This window comes from Passer domesticus, chromosome 26, assembly GCF_036417665.1.
Source record: "Passer domesticus isolate bPasDom1 chromosome 26, bPasDom1.hap1, whole genome shotgun sequence".
Classification (NCBI taxonomy): Eukaryota; Metazoa; Chordata; class Aves; order Passeriformes; family Passeridae; genus Passer; species Passer domesticus.
In genome coordinates this window covers 3,186,377-3,201,543 of record NC_087499.1, presented here as the reverse complement: position 1 = coordinate 3,201,543, position 15,167 = coordinate 3,186,377, and positions in this window count along the sequence as shown.

Genomic DNA, 15,167 nt, shown 5'->3' with positions numbered 1-15,167 from the left:
GAAAGGGCATGGTTCGTGTCCACGGTCCGGTGGCCCGGAGTGGCCGGCTGCCTGCTGAAATTCCGCATGCTTCAGGATATCTCCCAGATGCAAGGTGCACCCACAGGCAACTGTGTCTGGTTTGAGAGTGACAAGTGCCTCCTGCAAACTGTCATCAGGAACCTGGCCTGGTGAGTTTTGTTTCTCAGGGGAAAGGGCATGGTTCGTGTCCAGGGCCCGGTGGCCCGGAGTGGCCGGCTGCCTGCTGAAATTCCGCATGGTTCAGGATATCTCCCAGATGCAAGGTGCCCCCACAGGCAACTGTGTCTGGTTTGACAGTGCCAAGTGCCTCCTGCAAACTGACATCAGGAACCTGGCCTGGTGAGTTTTGTTTCTCAGGGGAAAGGGCATCGTTCGGTTCCAGGGCCCGGTGGCCCGGAGTGGCCGGCTGCCTGCTGAAATTCCGCATGGTTCAGGATATCTCCCAGATGCAAGGTGCCCCCACAGGCAACTGTGTCTGGTTTGACAGTGCCAAGTGCCTCCTGCAAACTGACATCAGGAACCTGGCCTGGTGAGTTTTGTTTCTCAGGGGAAAGGGCATCGTTCGTGTCCAGGGCCCGGTGGCCCGGAGTGGCCGGCTGCCTGCTGAAATTCCGCATGCTTCAGGATATCTCCCAGATGCAAGGTGCCCCCACAGGCAACTGTGTCTGGTTTGACAGTGCCAAGTGACTCCTGCAAACTGACATCAGGAACCTGGCCTGGTGAGTTTTGTTTCTCAGGGGAAATGGCATCGTTCATGTCCAGGGCCCGGTGGCCCGGAGTGGCCGGCTGCCTGCTGAAATTCTGCATGGTTCAGGATATCTCCCAGATGCAAGGTGCCCCCACAGGCAACTGTGTCTGGTTTGACAGTGCCAAGTGCCTCCTGCAAACTGACATCAGGAACCTGGCCTGGTGAGTTTTGTTTCTCAGGGGAAAGGGCATGGTTCGTGTCCACGGCCCGGTGGCCCGGAGTGGCCGGCTGCCTGCTGAAATTCCTCATGGTTCAGGATATCTCCCAGATGCAAGGTGCACCCACAGGCAACTGTGTCTGGTTTGACAGTGCCAAGTGCCTCCTGCAAACTGTCATCAGGAACCTGGCCTGGTGAGTTTTGTTTCTCAGGGGAAAGGGCATCGTTCGTGTCCAGGGCCCGGTGGCCCGGAGTGGCCAGCTGCCTGCTGAAATTCCGCATGGTTCAGGATATCTCCCAGATGCAAGGTGCCCCCACAGTCAACTGTGTCTGGTTTGACAGTGCCAAGTGCCTCCTGCAAACTGACATCAGGAACCTGGCCTGGTGACTTTTGTTTCTCAGGGGAAAGGGCATTGTTCCTGTCCAGGGCCCGGTGGCCCGGAGTGGCCGGCTGCCTGCTGGAATTCCTCATGCTTCAGGATATCTCCCAGATGCAAGGTGCCCCCACAGACAACTGTGTCTGGTTTGACAGTGCCAAGTGCCTCCTGCAAACTGACATCAGGAACCTGGCCTGGTGAGTTTTGTTTCTCAGGGGAAAGGGCATCGTTCGTGTCTTGGGCCCGGTGGCCCGGAGTGGCCGGCTGCCTGCTGAAATTCCGTATGCTTCAGGATATCTCCCAGATGCAAGGTGCCCCCACAGGCAACTGTGTCTGGTTTGACAGTGCCAAGTGCCTCCTGCAAACTGACATCAGGAACCTGGCCTGGTGAGTTTTGTTTCTCAGGGGAAATGGCATCGTTCATGTCCAGGGCCCGGTGGCCCGGAGTGGCCGGCTGCCTGCTGAAATTCCGCATGCTTCAGGATATCTTCCAGATGCAAGGTGCCCCCACAGGCAACTGTGTCTGGTTTGACAGTGCCAAGTGCCTCCTGCAAACTGACATCAGGAACCTGGCCTGGTGAGTTTTGTTTCTCAGGGGAAAGGTCATCGTTCGTGTCCAGGGCCCGGTGGCCCGGAGTGGCCGGCTGCCGGCTGAAATTCCGCATGCTTCAGGATATCTCCCAGATGCAAGGTGCACCCACAGGCAACTGTGTCTGGTTTGACAGTGCCAAGTGCCTCCTGCAAACTGACATCAGGAACCTGGCCTGGTGACTTTTGTTTCTCAGGGGAAAGGGCATGGTTCGTGTCCACGGCCCGGTGGCCCGGAGTGGCCGGCTGCCTGCTGAAATTCCGCATGGTTCAGGATATCTCCCAGATGCAAGGTGTCCCCACAGGCAACTGTGTCTGGTTTGAGAGTGCCAAGTGCCTCCTGCAAACTGACATCAGGAACCTGGCCTGGTGACTTTTGTTTCTCAGGGGAAAGGGCATGGTTCGTGTCCACGGCCCGGTGGCCCGGAGTGGCCGGCTGCCTGCTGGAATTCCGCATGCTTCAGGATATCTCCCAGATGCAAGGTGCCCCCACAGGCAACTGTGTCTGGTTTGACAGTGCCAAGTGCCTCCTGCAAACTGACATCAGGAACCTGGCCTGGTGACTTTTGTTTCTCAGGGGAAAGGGCATCGTTCGTGTCCAGGGCCCGGTGGCCCGGAGTGGCCGGCTGCCTGCTGAAATTCCGCATGGTTCAGGATATCTCCCAGATGCAAGGTGCCCCCACAGGCAACTGTGTCTGGTTTGACAGTGCCAAGTGCCTCCTGCAAACTGAGATCAGGATCCTGGCCTGGTGAGTTTTGTTTCTCAGGGGAAAGGGCATCGTTCGTGTCTTGGGCCCGGTGGCCCGGAGTGGCCGGCTGCCTGCTGAAATTCCGCATGCTTCAGGATATCTCCCAGATGCAAGGTGCCCCCACAGGCAACTGTGTCTGGTTTGACAATGCCAAGTGCCTCCTGCAAACTGACATCAGGAACCTGGCCTGGTGAGTTTTGTTTCTCAGGGGAAATGGCATCGTTCATGTCCAGGGCCCGGTGGCCCGGAGTGGCCGGCTGCCTGCTGAAATTCCGCATGCTTCAGGATATCTCCCAGATGCAAGGTGCCCCCACAGGCAACTGTGTCTGGTTTGACAGTGCCAAGTGCCTCCTGCAAACTGACATCAGGAACCTGGCCTGGTGAGTTTTGTTTCTCAGGGGAAAGGGCATCGTTTGTGTCCAGGGCCCGGTGGCCCGGAGTGGCCGGCTGCCTGCTGAAATTCCGTATGCTTCAGGATATCTCCCAGATGCAAGGTGCCCCCACAGGCAACTGTGTCTGGTTTTACAGTGCCAAGTGCCTCCTGCAAACTGACATCAGGAACCTGGCCTGGTGAGTTTTGTTTCTCAGGGGAAAGGGCATCGTTCGTGTCCAGGGCCCGGTGGCCCGGAGTGGCCGGCTGCCTGCTGAAATTCTGCATGCTTCAGGATATCTCCCAGATGCAAGGTGCCCCCACAGGCAACTGTGTCTGGTCTGAGAGTGCCAAGTGCCTCCTGCAAACTGAGATCAGGAACCTGGCCTGGTGAGTTTTGTTTCTCAGGGGAAATGGCATCGTTCATGTCCAGGGCCCGGTGGCCCGGAGTGGCCGGCTGCCTGCTGAAATTCTGCATGCTTCAGGATATCTCCCAGATGCAAGGTGCCCCCACAGGCAACTGTGTCTGGTTTGACAGTGCCAAGTGCCTCCTGCAAACTGTCATCAGGAACCTGGCCTGGTGAGTTTTGTTTCTCAGGGGAAAGGGCATCGTTCGTGTCCAGGACCCGGTGGCCCGGAGTGGCCGGCTGCCTGCTGAAATTCCGCATGCTTCAGGATATCTCCCAGATGCGAGGTGCCCCCACAGGCAACTGTGTCTGGTTTGACAGTGCCAAGTGCCTCCTGCAAACTGACATCAGGAACCTGGCCTGGTGAGTTTTGTTTCTCAGGGGAAAGGGCATCGTTCGTGTCCAGGGCCCGGTGGCCCGGAGTGGCCGGCTGCCTGCTGAAATTCCGCATGCTTCAGGATATCTCCCAGATGCAAGGTGCCCCCACAGGCAACTGTGTCTGGTTTGACAGTGCCAAGTGCCTCCTGCAAACTGAGATCAGGAACCTGGCCGGGTGAGTTTTGTTTCTCAGGGCAAAGGCCATCGTTCGTGTCCAGGGCCCGGTGGCCCGGAGTGGCCGGCTGCCTGCTGAAATTCCGCATGGTTCAGGATATCTCCCAGATGCAAGGTGCCCCCACAGGCAACTGTGTCTGGTTTGACAGTGCCAAGTGCCTCCTGCAAACTGTCATCAGGAACCTGGCCTGGTGAGTTTTGTTTCTCAGGGGAAAGGGCATCGTTTGTGTCCAGGGCCCGGTGGCCCGGAGTGGCCGGCTGCCTGCTGAAATTCCGTATGCTTCAGGATATCTCCCACATGCAAGGTGCCCCCACAGGCAACTGTGTCTGGTTTGACAGTGCCAAGTGCCTCCTGCAATCTGACATCAGGAACCTGGCCTGGTGAGTTTTGTTTCTCAGGGGAAAGGGCATGGTTCGTGTCCACGGTCCGGTGGCCCGGAGTGGCCGGCTGCCTGCTGAAATTCCGCATGCTTCAGGATATCTCCCAGATGCAAGGTGCACCCACAGGCAACTGTGTCTGGTTTGAGAGTGACAAGTGCCTCCTGCAAACTGTCATCAGGAACCTGGCCTGGTGAGTTTTGTTTCTCAGGGGAAAGGGCATGGTTCGTGTCCAGGGCCCGGTGGCCCGGAGTGGCCGGCTGCCTGCTGAAATTCCGCATGGTTCAGGATATCTCCCAGATGCAAGGTGCCCCCACAGGCAACTGTGTCTGGTTTGACAGTGCCAAGTGCCTCCTGCAAACTGACATCAGGAACCTGGCCTGGTGAGTTTTGTTTCTCAGGGGAAAGGGCATGGTTCGTGTCCACGGCCCGGTGGCCCGGAGTGGCCGGCTGCCTGCTGAAATTCCGCATGGTTCAGGATATCTCCCAGATGCAAGGTGCACCCACAGGCAACTGTGTCTGGTTTGACAGTGCCAAGTGCCTCCTGCAAACTGTCATCAGGAACCTGGCCTGGTGAGTTTTGTTTCTCAGGGGAAAGGGCATCGTTCGTGTCCAGGGCCCGGTGGCCCGGAGTGGCCAGCTGCCTGCTGAAATTCCGCATGGTTCAGGATATCTCCCAGATGCAAGGTGCCCCCACAGTCAACTGTGTCTGGTTTGACAGTGCCAAGTGCCTCCTGCAAACTGACATCAGAAACCTGGCCTGGTGACTTTTGTTTCTCAGGGGAAAGGGAACCGTTCCTGTCCAGGGCCCAGTGGCCCGGAGTGGCCGGCTGCCTGCTGGAATTCCGCATGCTTCAGGATATCTCCCAGATGCAAGGTGCCCCCACAGACAACTGTGTCTGGTTTGACAGTGCCAAGTGCCTCCTGCAAACTGACATCAGGAACCTGGCCTGGTGAGTTTTGTTTCTCAGGGGAAAGGGCATCGTTCGTGTCTTGGGCCCGGTGGCCCGGAGTGGCCGGCTGCCTGCTGAAATTCCGTATGCTTCAGGATATCTCCCAGATGCAAGGTGCCCCCACAGGCAACTGTGTCTGGTTTGACAGTGCCAAGTGCCTCCTGCAAACTGACATCAGGAACCTGGCCTGGTGAGTTTTGTTTCTCAGGGGAAATGGCATCGTTCATGTCCAGGGCCCGGTGGCCCGGAGTGGCCGGCTGCCTGCTGAAATTCCGCATGCTTCAGGATATCTTCCAGATGCAAGGTGCCCCCACAGGCAACTGTGTCTGGTTTGAGAGTGCCAAGTGCCTCCTGCAAACTGACATCAGGAACCTGGCCTGGTGAGTTTTGTTTCTCAGGGGAAAGGGCATCGTTCGTGTCCAGGGCCCGGTGGCCCGGAGTGGCCGGCTGCCTGCTGAAATTCCGCATGCTTCAGGATATCTCCCAGATGCAAGGTGCACCCACAGGCAACTGTGTCTGGTTTGACAGTGCCAAGTGCCTCCTGCAAACTGACATCAGGAACCTGGCCTGGTGACTTTTGTTTCTCAGGGGAAAGGGCATGGTTCGTGTCCACGGCCCGGTGGCCCGGAGTGGCCGGCTGCCTGCTGAAATTCCGCATGGTTCAGGATATCTCCCAGATGCAAGGTGTCCCCACAGGCAACTGTGTCTGGTTTGAGAGTGCCAAGTGCCTCCTGCAAACTGACATCAGGAACCTGGCCTGGTGACTTTTGTTTCTCAGGGGAAAGGGCATGGTTCGTGTCCACGGCCCGGTGGCCCGGAGTGGCCGGCTGCCTGCTGGAATTCCGCATGCTTCAGGATATCTCCCAGATGCAAGGTGCCCCCACAGGCAACTGTGTCTGGTTTGACAGTGCCAAGTGCCTCCTGCAAACTGACATCAGGAACCTGGCCTGGTGAGTTTTGTTTCTCAGGGGAAAGGCCATCGTTCGTGTCCAGGGCCCGGTGGCCCGGAGTGGCCGGCTGCCTGCTGAAATTCCGCATGGTTCAGGATATCTCCCAGATGCAAGGTGCCCCCACAGGCAACTGTGTCTGGTTTGACAGTGCCAAGTGCCTCCTGCAAACTGACATCAGGAACCTGGCCTGGTGAGTTTTGTTTCTCAGGGGAAAGGGCATCGTTCGTGTCTTGGGCCCGGTGGCCCGGAGTGGCCGGCTGCCTGCTGAAATTCCGCATGCTTCAGGATATCTCCCAGATGCAAGGTGCCCCCACAGGCAACTGTGTCTGGTTTGACAATGCCAAGTGCCTCCTGCAAACTGACATCAGGAACCTGGCCTGGTGAGTTTTGTTTCTCAGGGGAAATGGCATCGTTCATGTCCAGGGCCCGGTGGCCCGGAGTGGCCGGCTGCCTGCTGAAATTCCGCATGCTTCAGGATATCTCCCAGATGCAAGGTGCCCCCACAGGCAACTGTGTCTGGTTTGAGAGTGCCAAGTGCCTCCTGCAAACTGACATCAGGAACCTGGCCTGGTGAGTTTTGTTTCTCAGGGGAAAGGGCATGGTTCGTGTCCAGGGCCCGGTGGCCCGGAGTGGCCGGCTGCCTGCTGAAATTCCGCATGGTTCAGGATATCTCCCAGATGCAAGGTGCCCCCACAGGCAACTGTGTCTGGTTTGAGAGTGCCAAGTGCCTCCTGCAAACTGACATCAGGAACCTGGCCTGGTGACTTTTGTTTCTCAGGGGAAAGGGCATGGTTCGTGTCCAGGGCCCGGTGGCCCGGAGTGGCCGGCTGCCTGCTGGAATTCCGCATGCTTCAGGATATCTCCCAGATGCAAGGTGCCCCCACAGGCAACTGTGTCTGGTTTGAGAGTGCCAAGTGCCTCCTGCAAACTGACATCAGGAACCAGGCCTGGTGACTTTTGTTTCTCAGGGGAAAGGGCATCGTTTGTGTCCAGGTCCCGGTGGCCCGGAGTGGCCGGCTGCCTGCTGAAATTCCGCATGGTTCAGGATATCTCCCAGATGCAAGGTGCCCCCACAGGCAACTGTGTCTGGTTTGACAGTGCCAAGTGCCTCCTGCAAACTGAGATCAGGATCCTGGCCTGGTGAGTTTTGTTTCTCAGGGGAAAGGGCATCGTTCGTGTCTTGGGCCCGGTGGCCCGGAGTGGCCGGCTGCCTGCTGAAATTCCGTATGCTTCAGGATATCTCCCAGATGCAAGGTGCCCCCACAGGCAACTGTGTCTGGTTTGACAGTGCCAAGTGCCTCCTGCAAACTGACATCAGGAACCTGGCCTGGTGAGTTTGTTTCTCAGGGGAAAGGGCATCGTTTGTGTCCAGTGCCCGGTGGCCCGGAGTGGCCGGCTGCCTGCTGAAATTCCGCATGCTTCAGGATATCTCCCAGATGCAAGGTGCACCCACAGGCAACTGTGTCTGGTTTGGCAGTGCCAAGTGCCTCCTGCAAACTGACATCAGGAACCTGGCCTGGTGACTTTTCTTTCTCAGGGGAAAGGGCATGGTTCGTGTCCAGGGCCCGGTGGCCCGGAGTGGCCGGCTGCCTGCTGAAATTCCGCATGCTTCAGGATATCTCCCAGATGCAAGGTGCCCCCACAGGCAACTGTGTCTGGTTTGACAGTGCCAAGTGCCTCCTGCAAACTGTCATCAGGAACCTGGCCTGGTGAGTTTTGTTTCTCAGGGGAAAGGGCATCGTTCGTGTCTTGGGCCCGGTGGCCCGGAGTGGCCGGCTGCCTGCTGAAATTCCGCATGCTTCAGGATATCTCCCAGATGCAAGGTGCCCCCACAGGCAACTGTGTCTGGTTTGACAGTGCCAAGTGCCTCCTGCAAACTGACATCAGGAACCTGGCCTGGTGAGTTTTGTTTCTCAGGGGAAAGGGCATGGTTCGTGTCCACGGCCCGGTGGCCCGGAGTGGCCGGCTGCCTGCTGGAATTCCGCATGCTTCAGGATATCTCCCAGATGCAAGGTGCCCCCACAGACAACTGTGTCTGGTTTGACAGTGCCAAGTGCCTCCTGCAAACTGACATCAGGAACCTGGCCTGGTGAGTTTTGTTTCTCAGGGGACAGGGCATCGTTCGTGTCTTGGGCCCGGTGGCCCGGAGTGGCCGGCTGCCTGCTGAAATTCCGTATGCTTCAGGATATCTCCCAGATGCAAGGTGCCCCCACAGGCAACTGTGTCTGGTTTGACAGTGCCAAGTGCCTCCTGCAAACTGACATCAGGAACCTGGCCTGGTGAGTTTTGTTTCTCAGGGGAAAGGGCATCGTTCATGTCCAGGGCCCGGTGGCCCGGAGTGGCCGGCTGCCTGCTGAAATTCCGCATGCTTCAGGATATCTCCCAGATGCAAGGTGCACCCACAGGCAACTGTGTCTGGTTTGGCAGTGCCAAGTGCCTCCTGCAAACTGACATCAGGAACCTGGCCTGGTGAGTTTTGTTTCTCAGGGGAAAGGCCATGGTTCGTGTCCACGGCCCGGTGGCCCGGAGTGGCCGGCTGCCTGCTGAAATTGCGCATGCTTCAGGATATCTCCCAGATGCAAGGTGCACCCACAGGCAACTGTGTCTGGTTTGGCAGTGCCAAGTGCCTCCTGCAAACTGAGATCAGGATCCTGGCCTGGTGAGTTTTGTTTCTCAGGGGAAAGGGCATCGTTCGTGTCTTGGGCCCGGTGGCCCGGAGTGGCCGGCTGCCTGCTGAAATTCCGTATGCTTCAGGATATCTCCCAGATGCAAGGTGCCCCCACAGGCAACTGTGTCTGGTTTGAGAGTGCCAAGTGCCTCCTGCAAACTGACATCAGGAACCTGGCCTGGTGAGTTTTGTTTCTCAGGGGAAAGGGCATCGTTCGTGTCCAGGGCCCGGTGGCCCGGAGTGGCCGGCTGCCTGCTGAAATTCCGCATGCTTCAGGATATCTCCCAGATGCAAGGTGCCCCCACAGGCAACTGTGTCTGGTTTGACAGTGCCAAGTGCCTCCTGCAAACTGACATCAGGAACCTGGCCTGGTGAGTTTTGTTTCTCAGGGGAAAGGGCATGGTTTGTGTCCACAGCCCGGTGGCCCGGAGTGGCCGGCTGCCTGCTGAAATTCCGCATGCTTCCGGATATCTCCCAGATGCAAGGTGCCCCCACAGGCAACTGTGTCTGGTTTGACAGTGCCAAGTGCCTCCTGCAAACTGACATCAGGAACCTGGCCTGGTGAGTTTTGTTTCTCAGGGGAAAGGGCATCGATACTGTCCAGGGCCCGGTGGCCCGGACTGGCCGGCTGCCTGCTGGAATTCCGCATGCTTCAGGATATCTCCCAGATGCAAGGTGCCCCCACAGACAACTGTGTCTGGTTTGACAGTGCCAAGTGCCTCCTGCAAACTGACATCAGGAACCTGGCCTGGTGAGTTTTGTTTCTCAGGGGAAAGGGCATCGTTCGTGTCCAGGGCCCGGTGGCCCGGCGTGGCCGGCTGCCTGCTGAAATTCCGCATGGTTCAGGATATCTCCCAGATGCAAGGTGCCCCCACAGGCAACTGTGTCTGGTTTGACAGTGCCAAGTGCCTCCTGCAAACTGACATCAGGAACCTGGCCTGGTGAGTTTTGTTTCTCAGGGGAAATGGCATCGTTCATGTCCAGGGCCCGGTGGCCCAGAGTGGCCGGCTGCCTGCTGAAATTCCGTATGCTTCAGGATATCTCCCAGATGCAAGGTGCCCCCACAGGCAACTGTGTCTGGTTTGACAGTGCCAAGTGCCTCCTGCAAACTGACATCAGGAACCTGGCCTGGTGAGTTTTGTTTCTCAGGGGAAAGGGCATCGTTCGTGTCTTGGGCCCGGTGGCCCGGAGTGGCCGGCTGCCTGCTGAAATTCCGCATGGTTCAGGATATCTCCCAGATGCAAGGTGCCCCCACAGGCAACTGTGTCTGGTTTGACAGTGCCAAGTGCCTCCTGCAAACTGACATCAGGAACCTGGCCTGGTGAGTTTTGTTTCTCAGTGGAAATGGCATCGTTCGTGTCTTGGGCCCGGTGGCCCGGAGTGGCCGGCTGCCTGCTGAAATTCCACATGCTTCAGGATATCTCCCAGATGCAAGGTGCCCCCACAGGCAACTGTGTCTGGTTTGAGAGTGCCAAGTGCCTCCTGCAAACTGACATCAGGAACCTGGCCTGGTGAGTTTTGTTTCTCAGGGGAAAGGGCATGGTTCGTGTCCACGGCCCGGTGGCCCGGAGTGGCCGGCTGCCTGCTGAAATTCCGCATGGTTCAGGATATCTCCCAGATGCAAGGTGCCCCCACAGACAACTGTGTCTGGTTTGACAGTGCCAAGTGCCTCCTGCAAACTGACATCAGGAACCTGGCCTGGTGAGTTTTGTTTCTCAGGGGAAAGGGCATCGTTCGTGTCCAGGGCCCGGTGGCCCGGAGTGGCCGGCTGCCTGCTGAAATTCCGCATGCTTCAGGATATCTCCCAGATGCAAGGTGCCCCCACAGGCAACTGTGTCTGGTTTGACAGTGCCAAGTGCCTCCTGCAAACTGACATCAGGAACCTGGCCTGGTGAGTTTTGTTTCTCAGGGGAAAGGGCATCGTTCATGTCCAGGGCCCGGTGGCCCGGAGTGGCCGGCTGCCTGCTGAAATTCCGCATGCTTCAGGATATCTCCCAGATGCAAGGTGCAACCACAGGCAACTGTGTCTGGTTTGGCAGTGCCAAGTGCCTCCTGCAAACTGACATCAGGAACCTGGCCTGGTGACTTTTGTTTCTCAGGGGAAAGGCCATGGTTCGTGTCCACGGCCCGGTGGCCCGGAGTGGCCGGCTGCCTGCTGAAATTCCGCATGCTTCAGGATATCTCCCAGATGCAAGGTGCCCCCACAGGCAACTGTGTCTGGTTTGACAGTGCCAAGTGCCTCCTGCAAACTGACATCAGGAACCTGGCCTGGTGAGTTTTGTTTCTCAGGGGAAAGGGCATGGTTCGTGTCCAGTTCCCGGTGGCCCGGAGTGGCCGGCTGCCTGCTGAAATTCCGCATGCTTCAGGATATCTCCCAGATGCAAGGTGCCCCCACAGGCAACTGTGTCTGGTTTGAGAGTGCCAAGTGCCTCCTGCAAACTGACATCAGGAACCTGGCCTGGTGAGTTTTGTTTCTCAGGGGAAAGGGCATCGTTCGTGTCCAGGGCCCGGTGGCCCGGAGTGGCCGGCTGCCTGCTGAAATTCCGCATGCTTCAGGATATCTCCCAGATGCAAGGTGCCCCCACAGGCAACTGTGTCTGGTTTGACAGTGCCAAGTGCCTCCTGCAAACTGACATCAGGAACCTGGCCTGGTGAGTTTTGTTTCTCAGGGGAAAGGGCATGGTTTGTGTCCACAGCCCGGTGGCCCGGAGTGGCCGGCTGCCTGCTGAAATTCCGCATGCTTCCGGATATCTCCCAGATGCAATGTGCCCCCACAGGCAACTGTGTCTGGTTTGACAGTGCCAAGTGCCTCCTGCAAACTGACATCAGGAACCTGGCCTGGTGAGTTTTGTTTCTCAGGGGAAAGGGCATCGATACTGTCCAGGGCCCGGTGGCCCGGAGTGGCCGGCTGCCTGCTGGAATTCCGCATGCTTCAGGATATCTCCCAGATGCAAGGTGCCCCCACAGACAACTGTGTCTGGTTTGACAGTGCCAAGTGCCTCCTGCAAACTGACATCAGGAACCTGGCCTGGTGAGTTTTGTTTCTCAGGGGAAAGGGCATCGTTCGTGTCCAGGGCCCGGTGGCCCGGCGTGGCCGGCTGCCTGCTGAAATTCCGCATGGTTCAGGATATCTCCCAGATGCAAGGTGCCCCCACAGGCAACTGTGTCTGGTTTGACAGTGCCAAGTGCCTCCTGCAAACTGACATCAGGAACCTGGCCTGGTGAGTTTTGTTTCTCAGGGGAAATGGCATCGTTCATGTCCAGGGCCCGGTGGCCCGGAGTGGCCGGCTGCCTGCTGAAATTCCGTATGCTTCAGGATATCTCCCAGATGCAAGGTGCCCCCACAGGCAACTGTGTCTGGTTTGACAGTGCCAAGTGCCTCCTGCAAACTGACATCAGGAACCTGGCCTGGTGAGTTTTGTTTCTCAGGGGAAAGGCCATCGTTCGTGTCTTGGGCCCGGTGGCCCGGAGTGGCCGGCTGCCTGCTGAAATTCCGTATGCTTCAGGATATCTCCCAGATGCAAGGTGCCCCCACAGGCAACTGTGTCTGGTTTGACAGTGCCAAGTGCCTCCTGCAAACTGACATCAGGAACCTGGCCTGGTGAGTTTTGTTTCTCAGGGGAAAGGGCATCGTTTGTGTCCAGGGCCCGGTGGCCCGGAGTGGCCGGCTGCCTGCTGAAATTCCGCATGCTTCAGGATATCTCCCAGATGCAAGGTGCCCCCACAGGCAACTGTGTCTGGTTTGAGAGTGCCAAGTGCCTCCTGCAAACTGACATCAGGAACCTGGCCTGGTGAGTTTTGTTTCTCAGGGGAAAGGGCATCGTTCCTGTCCAGGGCCCGGTGGCCCGGAGTGGCCGGCTGCCTGCTGAAATTCCGCATGCTTCAGGATATCTCCCAGATGCAAGGTGCCCCCACAGGCAACTGTGTCTGGTTTGGCCGTGCCAAGTGCCTCCTGCAAACTGAGATCAGGAACCTGGCCTGGTGAGTTTTGTTTCTCAGGGGAAAGGGCATGGTTCGTGTCCAGGGCCCGGTGGCCCGGAGTGGCCGGCTGCCTGCTGAAATTCCGCATGCTTCAGGATATCTCCCAGATGCAAGGTGCCCCCACAGGCAACTGTGTCTGGTTTGACAGTGCCAAGTGCCTCCTGCAAACTGACATCAGGAACCTGGCCTGGTGAGTTTTGTTTCTCAGGGGAAATGGCATCGTTCTTGTCCAGGACCCGGTGGCCCGGAGTGGCCGGCTGCCTGCTGAAATTCCGCATGCTTCAGGATATCTCCCAGATGCAAGGTGCACCCACAGGCAACTGTGTCTGGTTTGACAGTGCCAAGTGCCTCCTGCAAACTGACATCAGGAACCTGGCCTGGTGAGTTTTGTTTCTCAGGGGAAAGGGCATCGATCCTGTCCAGGGCCCGGTGGCCCGGAGTGGCCGGCTGCCTGCTGAAATTCCGCATTCTTAAGGATATCTCCCAGATGCAAGGTGCCCCCACAGGCAACTGTGTCTGGTTTGAGAGTGCCAAGTGCCTCCTGCAAACTGACATCAGGAACCTGGCCTGGTGAGTTTTGTTTCTCAGGGGAAAGGGCATCGATACTGTCCAGGGCCCGGTGGCCCGGACTGGCCGGCTGCCTGCTGGAATTCCGCATGCTTCAGGATATCTCCCAGATGCAAGGTGCCCCCACAGGCAACTGTGTCTGGTTTGACAGTGCCAAGTGCCTCCTGCAAACTGACATCAGGAACCTGGCCTGGTGAGTTTTGTTTCTCAGGGGAAAGGGCATCGTTCGTGTCCAGGGCCCGGTGGCCCGGCGTGGCCGGCTGCCTGCTGAAATTCCGCATGCTTCAGGATATCTCCCAGATGCAAGGTGCCCCCACAGGCAACTGTGTCTGGTTTGACAGTGCCAAGTGCCTCCTGCAAACTGACATCAGGAACCTGGCCTGGTGAGTTTTGTTTCTCAGGGGAAATGGCATCGTTCATGTCCAGGGCCCGGTGGCCCGGAGTGGCCGGCTGCCTGCTGAAATTCCGTATGCTTCAGGATATCTCCCAGATGCAAGGTGCCCCCACAGGCAACTGTGTCTGGTTTGACAGTGCCAAGTGCCTCCTGCAAACTGACATCAGGAACCTGGCCTGGTGAGTTTTGTTTCTCAGGGGAAAGGGCATGGTTCGTGTCTTGGGCCCGGTGGCCCGGAGTGGCCGGCTGCCTGCTGAAATTCCGTATGCTTCAGGATATCTCCCAGATGCAAGGTGCCCCCACAGGCAACTGTGTCTGGTTTGAGAGTGCCAAGTGCCTCCTGCAAACTGACATCAGGAACCTGGCCTGGTGACTTTTGTTTCTCAGTGGAAAGGGCATCGTTCTTGTCCAGGACCCGGTGGCCCGGAGTGGCCGGCTGCCTGCTGAAATTCCGCATGCTTCAGGATATCTCCCAGATGCAAGGTGCCCCCACAGACAACTGTGTCTGGTTTGACAGTGCCAAGTGCCTCCTGCAAACTGACATCAGGAACCTGGCCTGGTGAGTTTTGTTTCTCAGGGGAAAGGGCATCGTTTGTGTCCAGTGCCCGGTGGCCCGGAGTGGCCGGCTGCCTGCTGAAATTCCGCATGCTTCAGGATATCTCCCAGATGCAAGGTGCACCCACAGGCAACTGTGTCTGGTTTGGCAGTGCCAAGTGCCTCCTGCAAACTGACATCAGGAACCTGGCCTGGTGACTTTTCTTTCTCAGGGGAAAGGGCATGGTTCGTGTCCAGGGCCCGGTGGCCCGGAGTGGCCGGCTGCCTGCTGAAATTCCGCATGCTTCAGGATATCTCCCAGATGCAAGGTGCCCCCACAGGCAACTGTGTCTGGTTTGACAGTGCCAAGTGCCTCCTGCAAACTGTCATCAGGAACCTGGCCTGGTGAGTTTTGTTTCTCAGGGGAAAGGGCATCGTTCGTGTCTTGGGCCCGGTGGCCCGGAGTGGCCGGCTGCCTGCTGAAATTCCGCATGCTTCAGGATATCTCCCAGATGCAAGGTGCCCCCACAGGCAACTGTGTCTGGTTTGACAGTGCCAAGTGCCTCCTGCAAACTGACATCAGGAACCTGGCCTGGTGAGTTTTGTTTCTCAGGGGAAAGGGCATGGTTCGTGTCCACGGCCCGGTGGCCCGGAGTGGCCGGCTGCCTGCTGGAATTCCGCATGCTTCAGGATATCTCCCAGATGCAAGGTGCCCCCACAGACAACTGTGTCTGGTTTGACAGTGCCAAGTGCCTCCTGCAAACTGACATCAG